Genomic DNA, 12,867 nt, shown 5'->3' with positions numbered 1-12,867 from the left:
AGAGGACTATCACACGCGCCCCACCTGGGGCAGCGGGAGGGGCGTGTGTTTGCGGCCTGTCAGCTTGCCTTACGCGTCCTCATCGGTAACTGTGTTTCATTGGCAACCAAGTTTCTTGTTGTGTCACTGGCAACACTGGAACCAGACCCTGCTTCCTACTGCTGGGAGGATTTGCTAGGATATAAACGTGCTTAGGTGATGAGGGAGCTTGGGGCAAGCTGAGGGCAAGATCCGGGCTGGCACCCCCGACCCCTCACCGTGGAATGTGCGATATTCCTCGGACACTCCTGGCTACCCCAGAACTAAGGAAAAAGGTTTAAAAAATATATTTTTTAATGTTTATTTTTGAGACAGAGCATGAGCGGGGGAGGGGCAGAGAGAGAAAGAGACAGAATCCTACGCAGGCTCCAGGCTCTGAGCTGTCAGCACAGAGCCCGACTCCGGGCTCGAACTGGTCAACCGCGAGATCATGACCTGAGCTGAAGTCCGACACTCAACCGACTGAGCCACCCAGGCACCCCAGAGAAGGGTTTAAGTGCTTGCCATGGTGATGTGGGAAAGTAAGGCAAATGAAAAATGAAATTCCCTTACTGCCTACAGCCCATTGACAAGTCCTGGAAACAGGCAAAGTGACCTCCCTCTAGGAGCTCAGCTGCCTCAAGGGTGACACTTTGCGGGGGGCTAAAGAGAACCTTAGCTCAACATTATCACAACCTCGAGGACCCTGTAAGTTTACTTCCTTTATCTCCACCGCCCCAAGATATGTGCAGGCAATCATACCCCCAAGGTTACGGCCCCTGATACACAGCTGAAGGGTCTTGTGACTGGGGTTTTACTAACCGGTAATAAGTGGAATTTCCCTAGCAACAGCTAGCCCCTCCAGGTCCTAGAAACCTGGCTTCCAGAATTCCTTAGAGATTTACTCTGTCCCTGACCCCCTCCCAAGCTGGAGGTATATAATGAGTTACCCGTCACCACCCCAGTGCAGCTCTTCCTGCCCACGGGTCCTGTCCCCCTGCTTTAATAAAATCACCTTTTTGCACCAAAGACGGCTTCAAGATTTCTTTCTTGGTGGCTCTGGACCTCCCACCGTCCCCCAGAACTTCATCATTAGGAAGAAAAAAGGCCAATCAATTAACTTCTTAAACCCTTTCTCTCAAATGGTATAATTGCAATAATGCTTTCATGAAGAGGTGTCATGTTTTTTACTGGTGGCAAGCACTAATTCTCTTGCCTTTCCTTGCATCCCGAGGTGTTATAAAATAGTCTATTTGCAAAATTTGCATATTACAGCGAGGAACATTTCTATGCAAAAATGCATATTTCTTAAATTTGTATTTATACGTGCTAGGTATAACGTGTATAAAACAGGATACTGATTTTTTTTTTTTTACATTGGAAACAAGATAGGTAGGGACTGACTGCTAAAATTAAAAGCTTTATTCTTATAAGAATATTGAATGAGACGTAAGTAGATAAAAATATGTATCAGCATTATTTAAATAAACTAAAATTCTGTTGAGGGCAAGGCTGTGTGAATGATTGATTCTAAAAATCTGGCAAAGGAAAAGGTGTGCAAGCTAGAATTTTGTTCAAAATCTAGAAGCATTATTTGTGCCACATGAGACTTATTTGATCTTCTTCTTTGGAAAGATGGTGATAGTAATGACATTCTTTGGAAGAATTAAAAAACGATTATATTGTATAGGCGGAGGGCAAGCTGCCCCAGATGGGCCACTTAGGCATAAAGATTATTTCAAGTTAAAAGTAATCAAAACCCAGCAGATGCGGGAAAAGCTCTCTCGGCCTCCCCCACAACTGCTGAAATTTACATTGGAAAGGACAGCCCGTAGCAGGAAGAGAGCTATTAACAGAGTCTCCCCTGTACCTAACACACTCATCTACCTAATAAGCTTGGTTTTTCCAACATCTCCTTTCACCTTCCCACTAATGGCCTTCTTCCCCTTTGTGTCCTCAAACCCCTCCCCCTCTTTTTTTTTTTTTTTTTTTTTTGCTCCCGGAAGCTTTGTGTCGCCTCATTGTCTTTGGAATCTTCTGTCTGTGTGGATTCACTGTGTGCACGCCTATTAAACTTGATTTTTCCTGGTAATCTGTCTCATGTCAGTTTGATTCTAAGTCTAGGAAGTTCTTCCCAACAGTATTTATGGATCTGTTCCCAAATGGAATATCTTGATGAAGTACATATCAGATTTTCTCTTAAAACTATCCAAATGTAAAATGGGAATTATGCCATCAAAGCAATTAAATCTAATTCTAGGCATGGTACAAGATGCATTAGAGCATAGATCCTTAAATGAGGAACAAATTGTATCCTTGGTAAAAAATGATTATTTTGAATTTATGCTATGCAGTTATTTGGTATGAACAATGGCTTACTGTGAGTAATGTTAATAGAGGCTTACAAACATATTTTTGAAGGATTGAAAATATAAAAGAATTAGATTAAAATTTAATTGAAAGAAACTACATGGGGAATGTGCAACAAAAGTTGGCATCCCATTAGCACTTAGAAATTAGAACAAGGAAATGAAAATGTTTGCAATTCTATGCAGAAGGTTCAGGTAAAAATAATGAGTTCTCTGTTTGTAAGTGTTCATATGATTATTGCGTCCATTTGGATAATCTGGGATAATCCCCTTATTTTGTGGTTCATAACCTTAATTATATTTGCAAACCTTTTTGCCCTGGAAGGCAGTATATTCACCAATTGTAGGGACTAGGGCTTGGCTGAAGGGCAGGGACAGTTTTGGGCTTCGTGACACCTGTTAGGAGAAGTTGTACTGATGCACAATCCCCCCCACTAACATATGGGAAAACATGTTTCACCACATGCTTACTGGCATCCACAATTATTACTTTTTAATCACTACTAATTTATTTTTTTTTCATTAAAAAAAATGTTTTTTTCAACGTTTATTTATTTTTGGGACAGAGAGAGACAGAGCATGAACGGGGGAGGGGCAGAGAGAGAGGGAGACACAGAATCGGAAACAGGCTCCAGGCTCTGAGCCATCAGCCCAGAGCCTGACGCGGGGCTCGAACTCCCGGACCAGGAGATCGTGACCTGGCTGAAGTCAGAGGTTTAACCGACTGCGCCACCCAGGCGTCCCTAATCACTACTAATTTAATCCTTTGTTTATTCAACCTCTGGGGCAGGGTGGATCTTTTCCCATATATTTGATTGATAACCGCATACCTTCATTTGTGAATGGTTATTCATTTTCTTTTTCCATTTATTGATGGGGTTTTTAAGTATTTTTAATAGATGGGCATAAATTTGTGAACATAAATTCACCTTTAACGTGTATGGTTTATGAAAAAGACTAAAAAATTTGACATACAGAGAAATACTCAAAAACTAAAATTTACTTATGATCCCATTGTCTAGGGATGTTTGGTATACATACGTGTGGTCTCCATATCTGTACATTTTCCAAACAGTTGATGGACACTATTGCATCAGTTAGCATTCTGCAGATGAAATTATAACAATAGCTTCCTATGGGAAAATATTTTTAGGGAACATTTGTTCATAACCATACCAGGTGCATAATACTGTATCGTGTGGATGTTATAAGTTGAAATATTAACCATTTGCCATATACAAGGCAAAGTTCTCAGTTTTGCTTTGGATTTTGGTTGGTCTTTCTTTTTTACATTCAGATGTTATAAGTTTATCCATTTTTAAAGTTCCTGTTTTACTGCTTTGCAGTCTCTTGCATTGCATCTGAGCATTGAAAGTTCCCCCAAATGTAAGATAAATATTCACCACTTTCTCTAAAAATATATGATTTAAAAGTATTTCACGCTAAAATTCCTCTGGAAGTTATATTTGCACATATTGTGAGGTAGAGTTTTTAATTTATTCCTGCTCTCAACCCCATTCCAATAACTAAAGAGTCTCATTACCATTTGAAAATATTTTTTTCTTTATGTTAACTTATGATACTTCTTTTATCATGTAGTAAAAACTGACATATATATTAGCGTGTATTTTTTGGCTGTATATTCTATCCCATAAAAACGTTGATTCTTGTGCCATTTCTATATTGCTTTGTTGATCTTTATAATATGCTTCGATATCTGCAAATATATAAAATTAAAAATATTAGCTATTTCTCTCAAATTATCTTTCCAGTTTTTCTCTAGAATTATTTTAAAATTTATCTAAATAAACTATGTAGATATTTTCATTAAGTTTATATCAAATACATACATCTGTGAGGAATTGATTTATGATATTTATATCTTTGTCCATAATCATGGGATCACTTCATTTATCCAGATTTTCAAAAATTTACTCCTTACAGTTTATTCTTTCTCACGTACATACTACACTTGTTAAGATCATTCTTAGGTACTTTATTTTTTAATTAATACTATGAACTGGATATTCCCCATATTATTTATAACTCTTCTACTTCTATGCACAGGAGCACTATTAATTTTTGAGCTTTTAATTTAAAGTCCAATTGAAAACTTTTCTGATTTATGGTAGCTTTTCAATTTTTTTCAAATTCTGGCTCTGTAACCACATCATTTGTAGTAATGATACAATTTTCTTCCTTTCCAGTGATACTTTGTATTTCTGTTTTAATGGATTGGCTAGAACTTCCAAAGTAATCTTCATGTTAAATAGTAAAGGTGATAGTATTTTTGCCTTCTTCTTGATTTTAATAGGTAGAACTTTACTCTTTCACCATTAAGAATAACGTTAACTCTTTTGTCCGAAATAACTCCTTTGTGAGAATTGGAATTTCTTGCATTTGCTTTCCTCTTCTTTCTTAACCTTTCTTTCTTTCTTAGTCTTTGAAAATACCACCTGGGATTGAGGAATCCATTTTTGCAATTTAACTTCTAGGTTGTTTTTGGTTTTCACAGTATCATTTTCTCATTTTAAATCAAAAGAAAATTAATTTAGTAATCACACTAGAAGCAATGATTTGAAGTATATATTTACAGTTATTTAGGGTATATATTTATACAGCAGCCTGTTTTTTCACATTTTTCCAAAAATTTGATATTTTCTCTTTTTTTTTTTTCTAGCGTACATTTGCAAATAGTTTTATTTGGGAAGACCTTCCAATATTTTATTCATGAAGAGTACCGAGTTGGCATAATTCCTGAGTGATAGCTTGCTTACAGATGTGCTCACACATGAACAACACTTTCTCTGAGTAAAACTGTCACACATTTTGCTTCCATATCCTAGAGGAGCCTGGGGTCGACCTAAATCAGTCTCTGGCAGGCTTTTCTTCTGTCTTTGTGTTACCTTAATGGATATTCATGGGATTCTTTGGAATCGAAGTCTAGCAATGTCACTAAGAAAAAGAAAATACACTAAGGTAAATGTAGGTATGGAATTAATTTTATTTATTTTCCTTAATACAGTTTGAGCACTTTCCATTGTCAGGTAAAAGATCTTTGTCTCTAGATGTACAGCTTTCTCTATGCTATCTTTGCTTATTAACTTTGTCCTCTCTGTTTTATTCCTTTTTTCAAAATCACCCGTTATCTGTGTAGTTTGCATCTTTGGAATCAATATGTCTTCCACATTGGTCATATATTTATCGTAGAATTTTATCATTTTATCCCGTCCTTTCATGACCTGGAAGAACTTGTTCAAGTTTCTCATACCTTTGTGAAGTATTCTATATGTGATATCTCATTTAGTTCTCCAAATTCTCTCCACGAGTGAAGTTCATCAAATTATCATCTCCGTTTTGACAAATGACATGACTGATGCTGAGAGAATTTAAGTAATTTGCACAGATTCATAGAGGTGGTACATTTCAGCCCCACAGTCCATGTTCCAAAGTGGCTCATCATCTGGTTTCACCAGGTGAGTCAGGTATTCATTTTTTTCATTGTAGTTTTTCATTTGGCCGTCGTGGCTTCTGTCTTTTTCCTTATTTCAGATTATCCCTCATTTCTAATTTTTTTTTTCAACGTTTATTTATTTTTGGGACAGAGAGAGACAGAGCATGAACGGGGGAGGGGCAGAGAGAGAAGGAGACACAGAATCGGAAACAGGCTCCAGGCTCCGAGCCATCAGCCCAGAGCCTGACGCGGGGCTCGAACTCACGGACCGCGAGATCGTGACCTGGCTGAAGTCGGACGCTTAACCGACTGCGCCACCCAGGCGCCCCAGATTATCCCTCATTTCTAATGTTTGAGCTTGTACATCAGAGGCATTCTCCTCCAGAGGCTTGTGAAGAAGATCGATTATTTTTAAAAATAATAGCCTTCTACTTTTAGCAAGAAACAGTATTTTTAAAAAGTTTAAAGAAGTCATTACTGACTTAAAGCAATGTCAAAGAAATTAGCCTTTATGTTCCAAAGTAACTGCTATAGGATGCCTTATCGGAGTACTTAATTTTAAAATATTGATAGTTCTTGACCTCTGTGATCATCAGATCTTGGTAGCTCCATCTGTATTTTTGAGGAAACAGTGGGAAAAAAGACATCTTACCTTTACAGTTAGAATGGAACAGGATAATAAATTGTGCTTTTTCAGTTATCTGGGCATTTTGGCTAAAATCCTAAAGCTGAGAACAGTAGTGCTAGACATAATCATTCAGGACATACTAAAACCTAGTGAACTTGGTCCAGCGACCTCTTCTCCATCTTTCCTATGTAAGGGAAATAATAAACATTGTAAATGGGCTCTTTGAAGGGAATTTTTAGGAAGAGCAACTAGAACGGCTTTTATTTTTTAAATTTTTTAAAGTTTATTTATTTATGGAGAGAGAGAGAGTGCGTGCCAGCAGGAGAGGAGCAGAGAGAGGGAGAGAGAGAATCCCAAGCAGGCCCCAAGCTGTCAGCACAGGGCCTGACACGGGGCTCAGTCTCATGAACTGTGAAATCATGACCTGAGCCGAAATCAAGAGTCAGATGCTTAACTAACTGAGACACTCAGGTATCCCTAGAATGGCTTTTTAAAAACTTCCTTCTAATCTTGAGTCGCGGGGGGCGCCTGGGTGGCTTAGTTGGTCAAGTGTCTGACTCTTGGTTTTGGCTCAGGTCATGATTCTAGGTCGTGGGATCAAGCTCCAAGCTCAGTGTGAGGCCTGCTTAAGATTCTCTCTCTTTGTCCTTCTGCCCTTCTCCCCTGCTCTTGTGTGCTCTTTCTGTCTCAAATAAAAGATAATAAATGAAAAACAAACAACTTGAGTTGGAAGAGGGTTTCTTAAGAAACCACTTGTACAGATCGGGTGTGTCTGTAAAAGGAGACTGGCATGACATTCTCTGGATGTAAACTTCCTGAACTGCAGAAGTTCATATGCCCAAGTCATGATCCCACTCAGATGGAGTACAGTGAAAGAGTTCTTGGAAGAATTGGACATTATCTTCTGGCCATCATCTTCTGGAGTTTGGGGGGCATAAACAAACATAGAAATCAAGAGTTGATTTAGTAGCTCCAAATGGCAGTGCAAGGAGAAAGATGGGCAGTTGGCTGGACTATGGATTTTGTAATGCCTGAAGTTCCAAAACCTCCCACAAAAGACCACCAGAGTCGTAAGTCAAAGCCAAGCGGCAAGGGTCGTTTATTGCAGGTTCGAACCTGGACCTCTGCGCACTCGTTGCCGTTGACGCTAAGAGGCCTCGATCAGGGTTGGTACAGCGTTTTTATAGACAGAGACAAATAGCACAGGGGAGGTTTCAAATTATGAGGGGCCTGATTAGTTGATTTTAAAGTAAGGACATTTGTTGTTCTCTGATTGGGCATCCTTTGTCCTTTGGCGGGAAGGCTTTGTCAGTTACTTGTGGTGGGAGGAAAAAGGGGGAAGGGGGAAGAGGGTAGGTGAGGAATGTGCTAAGCAAGCAGGTTTACAGAAGCGAGAAATGCTGGTTAGTTTATGTACAATCACTCATTCCATTACATATCAGACTACATTTAGGAAGGTTTACAACCCATTCTACTACACAGCGGGTTACATTCAGGAAAGGCCTCACAATGCTCGTAGCAAACAGCAAGCAAAACAGACTTCTCAGCAATTGTATTTCTTATCAAAGATCCATAAGCAGAAAAGAGAACCTAGCTTTAAACTAAGGCAGGGCTGTCATTTGGATTGTTCCTTTCAATTTATCTTTTGGTGTGTCAGAATGGGTGATTTTCCTTTGGGTCAGGTGGACAGCTCAGAAGGTAGTCGGCTCGAGTCATCTTGAGGTCCAGATGCAACTATGCCCAAGAAAGCTGCTTACTGAGTGAAAGGACCCAAACGGGGAGAAACTATAGGTCTTCTGCCCTCCTAAGAGCTTAGAGGGCGTTGCAAGAAGTCATCCAGAGAACGCATAGCCCGAATGAGAGAATCCATTACGGAGGTCGATGGCCGGTGCTCTGAAGAATGACTAATGAGCCCCACAAGAAAGCCAGCATGTGGCCACATATTACGAAATGGAATCGTAGAGGCTGAATTTATAAATACCTCAGCCGGGGCACCTGGTGGCTTAGTCGGTTGGGTGTCTGACTTCGGCTCAGGTCATGATCTCACAGTTCATGGGTTGGAGCCCCGGGTCAGGCTCTGTGCTGAAGGCTCAGAGCCTGGAGCCTGCTTCAGATTCTGTGTTTCCCTCCCTCTCTCTCACTCTGCCCCTCCCTCGCTTGTGTGCACGTGCGCGCGCTCTCTCTCTCTCTCTCTTTCTCAAAAATAACTAAACATTAAAAAGATACATCAGCCAATGCAAGATTTGCTCCTCCTCTTCCTCTAATTCCCCTATTCCTTGCCCAGCCATGGAGGAATCTGTTATTGATTGCTATGTAAGACATAATCCTCCAATGTAATGTCTTAGATACAGTAAAAATTAAGTTCACAGTCTTTATGGGTCAGCAATTCAGAAGTGGCTTAGGTAGGTAGTTCGGACTAAAGACCTTTCACGAAGTCGCATTCCAGTTGTTGGCTGGGTCGCCGCCAACTGAAGGCTTGAGTGACGCTGGAGGATTCACTTCTAAGGGTAGCGCACTCACTTGGCTTTTGGTAGGAAGCTTCGGATTTTTGGTGGCTTTTGGAAGGAGGGCTCATTTCCGTTTCCATATGAGTGAAAACCTCATCTCCACGGCACATCCCACAGCCTAATTCGGGAGAGTGGGGGGTGCTTTGAATCAGACTTAAGGCTGAAAGTGAGTCATAATTACTAAATGTAGAATGCTTGTAAGTCCCAGTTTGCCTGGGAGAGTCCCTGTTTACTCCTGGTATCCAGTCTGATTTGATATTTTTTTCCCGAATATTTAAGTTTTAATGAAGTATTAATATTCATAGTTTCACTAAAATATGTCAGGGCAGCTTTGGCCGATCTGAAATTTCCATTTCCATTTTCTGACTTCATCTCCTCCAGCAGTGGGTGAGATGCTCGTGAATGGCGGTACCCCTTTCTCATCTTCTGCCCCTTATTTTTAAAGACCGTATGCAAAACGTTTGCAGTGGCTATTTCCTAGTCTCTGATGGGGATTGGGAGAGGTAACTGACTCAGTTGTCATGTTGTCTGTTCCAAGAACTGCAAAATTCATAAAGCTGCTGGATCCTCACTTGTTAGGGTCAGTGGGAAACATGGGAAATTATAGGTTGTGTCCAAGAAATATAGGGGGGAAATTGGGGCCCAGCAGCCACACCTCAGTCTTTGTAGAGAATAATCCACACGGGTTTTCTGCTGTGGCTTCTCAATTTTTACAAGATACAGTTTGACAGTTGTTTGTTTGTTATTTAAAAGTTTTTGCCATCTACCTTTTCCATAGCGATGAGCTCCAAAAAGCAAAAGTGCATACTTAATGAAACAATTAAAAACTCAAGTTCTATCTCTCAAGAGAACTGATGATAAAAACAGAATGTTCATCAGTATTTCCCACTCCCTCATTGGGGTCATAGTGGTGTGAGTGATCATGTGAAAACCAGCAATCACAAATCTGCCGAAGAAGCATCAGCAACCACTTCAAATGTTAGCTGTCGTTTAAGAAGACTGTTCAGAGGGTGATGCTCCCCTACTAATCATGCGGCTGCAAAAGATGTGCTTACAGGTTACTCATTGAAACCTGACTTGTCCTTCAGAATGAGATCGCTGTTCGAACTTAATTTTTTCAAAGTTCAAACTATGCCTACAGATGAAATAAAAGGATAGCTCATAGTGTGTTGGCCCCACTAACAGAAGAGGATCTTTGCAGACAGTTCAAAGAGTTGCATTTCCTATCAGTATCATCAGATACTTCAGATAAAAAAAATGAGTGTATTTCAGTAACAGTACCACTTTTAAGAAACCGAATGTATGGAATCAAGGCAAGGCTTTGGGAAGATCATTGTGTCAAAGATGAAATATCTGACATTATTGTGAATGCTACTTTAAATGCTCAAAACTGGGGGGCGTCTGGGTGGCTCACTCAACAGCCTAGGACTTAGGCTCAGGTCATGATCTGGCAGTTTGTGGGTTTCAGCTCTGCATCAGTCTCCGTGCTGCCGGTGCGGAGCCCGCTTGGGTCCTCCAGTTGGTAGAGCATGTGACTCTTGATCTCAGGGTTGTGAGTTCAAGACCCATGTTGGGAGGAGAGTGTACTTAAAAAATATAATAATTGAAAAAGGTTCAAAACTGAAGAGATGACATTTTATTTTGTAGTTTACACTTACACGACAGGGTATTATTTACATCTCAATAAATTTAAAATGCAAATGCAATTTGTTTTGTGGCGAAATACGCGTGATGATAAAATTTTTGTTAGAGCCCAGCATAATGGCGAGAACCATGTTCTAAAATAAAGATACAGAGCAGGCATATGCTTTGAATTGGTGGTAAGGTATACATAAGTCATAATTACACCCATAAAAGCAATATTCTACCAATTCAAATAGAAGCTGTCGTTCTCAAAAAGGAACAAAATAGCATTACATAGAAACAGAGTATTTCCATTATGTTTTTGTGAAAGTGCTTATATTTTGTAATAATAGCAAACACATCAGCATGGTGGTTTAGACATGTTTGATGTCCACGATCAGCCTGATTTTAGAAATGATTGGATTTTTGAAGAACTACCGATAAATCAACCTAAGTGACTTAGGTTATTTAATTTTTTTCTCCATGGAGGTCTTCTAAATTTTGGCTGTGTTTTTTTTTTTTTTAAGTTTTTTTTTTAAATGTTTATTTACTTTTGAGAGAGAGTGTGAGCGAGTGGGGGAGGTGCAGAGAGTGACAGAGACAGGTGCCCCTTGCTGTGTTTTATTCCAAATGAATCGATAAATTTATATGCTTTAAAAATTTTTTTAATCTTTATTTATTTTTGAGAGAGAGAGAGAGAGAGAGAGAGAGAGAGAGAGATAGAGCGCGAGTGGGGGAGGGACAGAGAGAGAGGGAGACCCAGAATCCGAATCCGGCTGCAGGCTCTGAGCTGTCCGCACAGAGCCTGACATAGGGCTCAAACCCACGAACCAGGAGATCATGATCTGAGCCGAAGGCAAACACTTAACCCACTGAGCCCCCCAGGCGCCCCGATAAATTTATATTCTCTACCAGACTTGTATCAGGTGAGAGGATGTGGTGGCTTTGGAATGTGTCAGCGTGGCTAAGCTGAACTACTTTTCACGCATTCCTTTCCCTGTATATGTTTTTGCTTCGTTTGGGCCATCAGAGACATTTTGCATGACTTCGGTGGGTGCAAGAAATGCAGCAGTGAGTGAGGGTTTTCACCTGTGAGAGGTTGAGGCACGTGACTTTGAAGTGCACAGGCCTTTTGACTCACCTGCTGATTCGTGCCCTTTATATGGGGGCGGCGGGCAGGCTATGTACTGCGTTCTCCTCCTTTCGATCCTGCTTGATCTCCGTTCGCTCCTAGATCAGGTGAGTGTGTCGCTTTTTGGCCAAGGGCGTCAGCTTTTCCTGAAGACCACCCGCTTTGTCAAGGTAGCAGGCGATGATGCGAACAGACGCAGTGTTCGTGGGTTCCTGCCCAAGCTCCCAGGCTGCACCTCATGTTTGTAGCTTTCAGCTTGTCCTTGCCCTCTCCCGCTTTCCATCCATCTCCTCTGCCTGCCTACTTTTCCTGGAAATATGTTGACGCCAAAATCAGACGTGAAGAAGATAACAGCATCACCAAGACTGCTTGCTTACATTTGCCTAATGTAAAGTCGCTGTAACAGGTTAGATTACATATGGGTGTATATACATACATATATGTATCTATACATCAGACATTTTAGTCCTGATTATCTTCCTACCTCTCTACCTCTCTTCCACTGGTTTTGGGTCTCTGTTCATAAATACTTCCTTAGTAGTGATGCTTGAGTCTTATTTTTGTAGTATTGTTTTTGTAAGCGATTTTGAATTTTTCACAGAACGGTATACAGCTGTGGTTCTCAGGTGGGAACAGTTTTGCCCCCCAAGGACAATTGGAAATATCCGGAGATATTGGTGGTTGTCCTGTCAGGAGGGATGCTACTTGCATCTCGTGGGTAGAGATCACGTGTACCATGAAACTCCCTATGGCGCACAGGACGGCACCACTACAATGAAGAGTTTTCCGGGGAAAATGTCAATATGGTTGAGGTTAGGAAACGCTCGTGTAGGATATAAATAACTCAAATCGTGAAGTTTTACAAGTACTTGGTGATGAAAAGTGCACTTAAATAGTGTACATTGAAAGTTCTTGCATTACCTATTTTCGTTGTAGATTAAAAACAAACTTGTAAGAGGCCTGCAACAGCTCCCAAGGCTCACAGAGTCCCATCGTTTCCTGCGGTCTTTAAATCATTTGGGCTGTGTTTTGAAGCCTATAATTCTTCCAGCTGAGAACTACACAAAGCATAGAAGGCTAATTAGTTTCCCTTCAGGAAGGTTCATGAGTTATTTCCTGAAGTCTGACTTGTAACC

At 40.5% G+C, this 12,867-nt stretch overlaps 1 pseudogene; it reads left to right on the top strand.

Moving 5' to 3' along the window:
- The first annotated feature begins 11,548 nt into the window (after positions 1-11,548).
- LOC123383259 overlaps positions 11,549-12,867 on the top strand; it is a 166,433-nt pseudogene continuing 165,114 nt past the window's right edge.

This window comes from Felis catus, chromosome X, assembly GCF_018350175.1.
Source record: "Felis catus isolate Fca126 chromosome X, F.catus_Fca126_mat1.0, whole genome shotgun sequence".
NCBI lineage: Eukaryota > Metazoa > Chordata > Mammalia > Carnivora > Felidae > Felis > Felis catus.
This window is presented reverse-complemented; position numbering and strand designations above follow the sequence as displayed.